Genomic DNA, 7,720 nt, shown 5'->3' with positions numbered 1-7,720 from the left:
ACTGGTGCACAGACCACATATTTAAGTGCCTGATCAAGAGCCAGTCTGTCCTGTTGGCCCTCAAAGGATCTGAGAGGTTCACAGGAGAACACACAGGATACAGCTGGTCCTCTGCGCGTGATTCTGGGGACCTCTCCGGTAGAGGTTGGGAAATGTGGGCAGCCCCCTCCCCAGTCTGTTCTAGCAGTCTGCTTGTTAGAGCAAAATCCAAATGTCAGAGATGTCGATTTTCTTTGTTTCTTTCCCCTGAAATAGAATGTGGGTCTGGTGTGTGTTTTGGGGGGGAAGAATCTAGTGATTCACAGTTTCTGCTTATTTGGCTCCTGGCTGAATGGGAATTTGCATTACTTAGTGTCTGCCTTTTTCCCTGGGAATCAAAATACGTTTCCCGTTCAATTACTAAGCAAATTTCACAGCCAAATAATCCTCTTATTTTTACAAGTGGGATTTCCCTTGGTGGAGGGTGTTTGGATTCTCTCAGTAGTTGATCCTTCTCAAGTCTTCTGTTCCTGCCGTCCTAGTCTGTGCAGGAAGTTAAGCTTTCATTCATGGATTAAGAGCTTCTAAACGGCCGTTGGGAGACTTTGACCTTGCAAGCCAGGGGTGAATTCTTGAGTTCTGTTCACTAGCTTGGGGTAAGGGTTTGTGCCCCCTACCTGTTCTTCCATTTATCAGCTTCGGATGTGGTCACACAAGCGACATCTTTAGCAGAGCTGGGGCCTGGGGTCAGTGGACACAGAATAGGAAGAGAAGAGAGCAGTGTATATGGTCCAGTATGCTCGGCCCAGGCTAATCAGGAAGAACAAAAAACAAACTAAAAAACTCCTCCGCTGCCCTTGAGATGGAGTTTAAACCAGACTTGCTGAAGGGCCATGTCTGGGAAGCCCACAGATAGGCTCAATTTTCTTTCCATTCAGTCCCATTTGTCCCATCAGATTGTAGGCTTTTGGGGGGCAACTCAGCCAGGTTTCTTCCTTCTCCTTCCTCTTAGGCCATCATGTATGCAGAATGATGATTTGATGTACGCTCCTGGGGCCCTGACAATCACTCTTCTATTCTCTGTTTCTGAGTTTGATTTTTTCTTTTTTTTTGGCTTCACATATAAGTGATACCATACAGAATCTATCTTTGGCTTATTCACTTACCATAATGCTCTCCAGGCTCCCGCCTGTTGTTGCAAATGGCAGGATTTTCTTCTTTCTAATGGCTGAATAATATTCCATTATATATACGTATACAACACATTTCTTTTGTCCATTCATCCATTGATGGACACTTAGGTTGTTTCCATATTTTGGCCATTGTGAATAATGCTGCAACGAACTTGGGAGTATAGGTATCTTTTCCAGATAATGATTTCCTTTCCTTTCACAATATACCCAGAATCGGGATTGCTGGATCATATGGTGGTTCTACTTTTAATTTTTTGAGGAGCCTCCCTACTGTTTTCTGTTAACGGCTGTACCAGTTTACATTCTCACTAACAAGGGAACAAGGGTTCCCTTTCCTCTACATCCTCACCAACATTTGTTCTCTCTTCTCTTTTGGATAACAGCCATTCTGACCGGTGTGAGATGATATCTCAGTGTGGTTTTGATTTGCATTTCCCTGAGGATGAGTGATGTTGAGCACATTTTCATGTACCTGTTGGCCGTCTGTATGTCTTCTTTGAAAAATGTCTGTGTAGATCCTTTGCCCATTTTAAATCAGATTTTTTTTTTGCTATTGAGTTTATGAACTCCTTATATTAGATATTAACCCCTTATCAGATAGATAGTTGGCAAATATTTTCTCCCATTCTTTAGGTTGCCTTTTCATTTTGTTGATTGTTTCCTTTGCTGCACAGAAGCTGTTTAGTTTGATGTAGTCCCACTTCTTTTTGCTTTTGTTGCCTGTGCCTTTGGGGGTGTCCTATCCAAAAAAAATCACTGCCAAGACTAATGTCAGGGAGCTTTTTTCTATGTTTTCATGGAGGAGTTTTACAGTTTTAGGTACATTTAAGTCTTTAATCCATTTCACATTAATTTTCGTGAGTGGTTAAGAGTCCAATTTCACTCTTCTGCATATAGCTTCCAGTTTTCCCCAAACCTTTCCCCATGGTGTGTTCTTGGCACCATTGCCAAAAATAAATTGACTGTATATGTGGACTCTCTATTCTGTTCCGTTGGTCTTGTGTTTGTTTTAATGCCAGTACCATACTATTTTTGATTACTATAGCTTTGTAATAAGAGTTTGAAATTGGGAAGTGTGATGCCTCCAGCTTTGTTCTTTCTCAAGATTGCTTTGGCTATTCAGGATCTTTTGTGGTTCCATACAAATTTTAGGATTCTTTCTTTTATTTCTGTGAAAAATGTCTTTGGAATTTTGATAGAGATTGCATCAAATCTATAGATTGCTTTGGGTAGTATAGACATTTGAGAATATTAATTCTTCCAATCCATGAGCATGAGATACCTCTCCATTTATTTGTGTCTTCTTCAGTTTCTTTCATCAGTGTCTTTTTTTTTTTTTTAAAGATTTTATTTATTTGAGAGAGAGAGAATGAGAGACAGAGAGCACGAGAGGGAAGAGGGCAGAGGGGGAAGCAGACCCCCCACTGAGCAGGGAGCCCGATGCGGGACTCAATCCCGGGACTTCAGGATTATGACCTGAGCCGAAGGCAGTCGCTTAACCAACTGAGCCACCCAGGCGCCCTCATCAGTGTCTTATAATTTGCAATGTACTGGTTCTTTACCTCCTTGATTAAATACACATATTCCTAAGTATTTTATTGTTTTGATGCAATTGTAAGTGGGAAGGATTTTTTAAAAAGATTTATTTATTTATTTACTTTAGAGAGGGAGAGAGTGTGTGGAGTGGGGGGAGGGGCAGAGGGAGAGGGAGAGAAATCCTCAAGCAGATTCCCTGCTGAGTGTGGAGCTTGATGCAGGGCTCCATGCAGGACTTGATCTGAGGACCTTGAGATCATGACCTGAGCTGAAATCAAGAGCTTAACCGACTGAGCCACCCAGGTGCCCCTGGGATTGCTTTCTTAATTTCTCTTTTATATAGATAGTTTTTTTGATAGTGTATAGAATGCAATTGATTTTTGTATATTGACTTTGTATCCTGTAATTTTACTGGATTGATTTATTCTAACAGTTTTTTGGTGGGGTCTTTAGGGTTTTCTATATATAATGTCATGTTATCTGCAGACAGAGACAACTTAATTTTCCTTCTGATTTGGATGCCTTTTATTTCTTCTTGTCTAATTGCTCTTGTCTAATTCCAGTACTATATTGAATAGAAGTGGTGACAAGTGGGCATCCTTGCCTTATTCCTAATCTTAGAGGAAAAATTTTAGCTTTTCACCGTTGAGTATGATGTTAGCTATAGACTTGTCCTGTATGGCCATTATTATGTTGACTTATATTTCTTCTATACCTGATCTGTTGAGAGCTTTTTTTAAAAAAAAAATTTTTTTATTGTTATGTTAATCCCCATACATTACATCATTAGTTTTAGATGTAGTGTTCCATGATTCATTGTTTGTGCATAACACCCAGTGCTCCATGCAGAACATGCCCTCTTTAATACCCATCACCAGGCTAACCCATCCTCCCACCCCCCTCCCCTCTATAACCCTCAGTTGTTTTTCAGAGTCCATCGTCTCTCATGGTTCGTCTCCCCCTCCGATTTCCCCCCCTTCATTCTTCCCCTCCTGCTATCTTCTTCTTCTTTTTTTTCTTTTTTTTTTTTTTAAAGATTTTATTTATTTATTCATTAGAGACAGAGAGAGAGAGGCAGAGGGAGAAGCAGGCTCCCCGCCTAGCAGGGAGCCCGATGCGGGACTTGATCCCAGGACCCTGGGATCATGACCTGAGCCGAAGGCAGACGCTTAACCATCTGAGCCACCCAGGCGCCCTTTTTTCTTTTTTTCTTAACATATATTGCATTATTTGTTTCAGAGGTACAGATCTGAGATTCAACAGTCTTGCACAATTCACAGCGCTTACCAGAGCACATACCCTCCCCAGTGTCTATCGCCCAGTCACCCCATCCCTCCCACCCCACCACCCACTCCAGCAACCCTCAGTTTGTTTCCTGAGATTAAGAATTCCTCATATCAGTGAGGTCATATGATACATGTCTTTCTCTTTGACTTATTTCACTCAGCATAATACCCTCCAGTTCCAGCCACGTTGTTGCAAATGGCAAGATCTCATTCCTTTTGATGGCTGCATAATATTCCATTGTATATATATACCGCATCTTCTTTATCCATTCATCTGTCGATGGACATCTTGGCTCTTTCCACAGTTTGGCTATTGTGGACATTGCTGCTATAAACATCGGGGTGCACATACCCCTTCGGATCCCTACTTTTGTATCTTTGGGGTAAATACCCAGTAGTGCAATTGCTGGGTTGTAGGGTAGCTCTATTTTCAACTTTTTGAGGAACCTCCATACTGTTTTCCAGAGTGGCTGCACCAGCTTGCATTCCCACCAACAGTGTAGGAGGGTTCCCCTTTCTCTGCATCCCCGCCAACATCTGTCCTTTCCTGACTTGTTAATTTTAGCCATTCTGACCTGGTGCAAGGTGGTATCTGTTGAGAGCTTTTATCATGAAAGAATGCTGAATGTTGTTGAATGATTTTAATGCATCTATTGAGATGATCATATGATTTTTATCCTTCATTCTTTAATGTGGTGTATCTCATTGATTGACCTGTGTATGTTGAACCATCCTTACAGGCTAGGGATACATCCTACTTGATCATGCTGTATGATCCTTATAATGTTCTGTTGAATTTGGTTTGCTTGTATTTCATTGAGGATTTTTGAATCTATGCTCATCAGGGATGCTGGAGTGTAACTTTCTTTTCTTCTAGTGTCTTTGTCTGGTTATGGTATCAAGATAATGCTGGCCTTAAATATAAGTTTGGATGTGTTTCCTTCTCTTCAATTTTTTTGGAAGAGTTTGAGGAGAATCGGTGTTTTTGGTAGAATTTGCTATTGAAGCCATCTGGTCTTGGGTTTTTCTTTGTTGAGAGTTTTTTGTTGTTGTTTTTAAAGATTTTATTTATTTGAGAGAGAGAGAACACGAGTGGTGGGGGGGGCAGAGAGAGATGGAGAAGCAGACTCCCCACTGAGTGGGGAGCCTGATGTGGGGCTCTATCCCAGAACCCTGGGATCATGACCTGAGCTGAAGGCAGATGCTTAACTGACTGAGCCACCCAGGCGCCCCTCTTGAGTGATTTTCGATTACTGATCAGTCTTCTTACTACTTAGAGATCTGCAGATTTTCTATTTCTTCATGGTTCAGTTGTGATAGGTTGTATGTTTCTAGGAATTTATCTGTTTCTTCTAGGTAACCCCGTTTGTTAGCATATGAATGTTCACAGTGGTCTCTTTGATCCTTATTCTATTTTTGCATTGTAATATCTTCTCTTTCATTTATGATTTTATTTATTTGAGTCTTCTCTCGCTTTTTCTTACTCTTCTTTTTCTAGTTCTAGGAGTTGTTATTTGAGGTTGTTCTTTTTTTCTTAATGTAACCATTTAATTGGAACTGCTTTTGTTGAATCCTGTAAGTTTTGGTATGTTGCATTTCCATTTTTGTTTGTTTCAAGAAGGTTTTTGTTTGTTTTTTTTAAGTTTACTTATTTATTTAAGTAATCTCTACACCCAGTGTGGGCTCAAACTCATGACCGGGAGGTCAAGAGTCACATGCTGTACTGACTGAGCCAGCCAGGCATCCCTGTTTCAAGATATTTCTTGATTTTCCTTTTAGTTTCTTCGACACATTGGTTGTTTAGGAGTATTGTTTAATTTCCATATATTTGTTAATTTTCCAACTTTCCCACTTTTACTGACTTCTAGTTTCATACTATTATGGTTGGAAGAGATACTTGATTTGACTTCAGTCTTCTTAAATTTTGTGAAGACTTGATCTGTGACCTAATATTTGACCTATCCAGGAGAATGTTTCATCTGCACTTGAGAAGAGTGTGTGTTCTATTGCTATTGGATGGAGTATTCTGTAGGTGTCTGTTAGGTCCATCTGGTCTAAAGTGTAGTTCAAGTCCAGTATTTCATTTTGATTTTCTATCTGGATGATCTATTCACGTTTGAAACGGAGGATTGACACCCCCTACTATTGTTGCATTGCTGCCTATTTCTGCCTTCACATATGTTACTATTTGCTTAATATATTTAGGTGCTGTGATGTTGAATGCATATATATATATACAGTCATTATATCTTCTTTTTTTTTTTAAAGATTTTATTTATTTATTTGACAGAGAGAGACACAGCGAGAGAGGGAACACAAGCAGGGGGAATGGGAGAGGAAGAAGCAGACCTCCCGCTGAGCAGGGAGCCCGATGTGGGACTCGATCCCAGGACCCTGGGATCATGATCCGGGTCAAAGGCAGATGCTTAAAGACTGAGCCACCCAGGCGCCCCTCATTATATCTTCTTGATGAATGACCCCTTTATCATTATACAATGGCCTTCTTTTTACTTAGAAGTCTATTTTGTCTGATGTAAGTATAACTACTCTGCTCTTTTAGTTTCCATTTGCATGGAATATCTTTTTCCATCTCTTCACTTGTGGCTTATATGTGTCCTTAAGGCTTAAGTGAGTGAGTAGGCAGCATCTATTGGGTCTTTTTTTTTTTTTTTAAATCCATTTTGTCACTCTGTTCCTTTTGATTGGATAATCTAATCCATGTACATTTGCAGTAATTATTGATAGGTAAGGACTTATTATTGCCATCTTGTTTTCTTTCTCTTTCTTTCTTTCTTTTTTTTTTTTTTTGTAGTTCTATTATACCTTTCTTCCTCTCCTGCTGCCCTCCTTTGTGAATGGATGGTTTTAGTATAGTGGTATGCTTTGATTCCTTTCTTTTTCTTTTTTGTATCTACTATAGTTTTTTTCTTTGTGATTACCATAAGGTTTATATGATATACTTGTAACCATCTTTATACTTATAACTGTCTCTTTTAAGCTAATAACAACTTAAACTTTGATTGCATACAAAAACTGCCCTTTTTATTTTTTGCTGTCACAATTTACCTCTTTCTCTTTGTGTATCTGTTAACAAATTATTGTAGCCATTGTTATTTTTAACTGGGTACCAAGGCATCTAGGCCACCCAGAAAGTCAGGCCACCCAGAAAGTCAGTCTTGGTGCTTCATGGGGAAATTGGTGCACATGAAGCAGCGCCTGACTGTTTTCATAGGCAAATCACCCTGGGATCTATCTTACTTGTTAGATAACCAGCATTCTGTAACAAAAGTTGCCCATTATCAACCACCTCAAGTGCCTCTGTTGCTCATGTTGAGCTTGCAGAACTGACTGAGTTATTGTTGGGTTCCTGGAATTGGGACTGTTTGGCAGTCCCCAGACTGACAGAAACTGCCTCAGTACTTGGCTATCCCCTTGCCAAGCTGGGAACCCCCTAGCTTTGATGGGGGCGGGTTAAGGTCCGAGTTAGCTTAAGGCAGCTCTGCTCTGGTAGAACATTTCCAGTGTCTGTGTATTTCAACTTTCGTCAGAACAAGGGTGAAAGATCGGGGTCTGTGCCCTTCAAGAGAAATATAATGTCAGCCATACGTGTAGTTTAAACATTTTCTGATCACTGTATTTAGAAAAGTAACAAGACCAAGAGAGATGAAAACGTAGGTCTCCACAAAATCTTGCGCATGACTGTTCATAGCAGCATTACTCAAAATG

Source organism: Mirounga angustirostris, unplaced genomic scaffold, assembly GCF_029215605.1.
Source record: "Mirounga angustirostris isolate CCGP_5_RB_7025 unplaced genomic scaffold, mMirAng1.0.hap1 SCAF_5, whole genome shotgun sequence".
Classification (NCBI taxonomy): domain Eukaryota; kingdom Metazoa; phylum Chordata; class Mammalia; order Carnivora; family Phocidae; genus Mirounga; species Mirounga angustirostris.
This window is presented reverse-complemented; position numbering follows the sequence as displayed.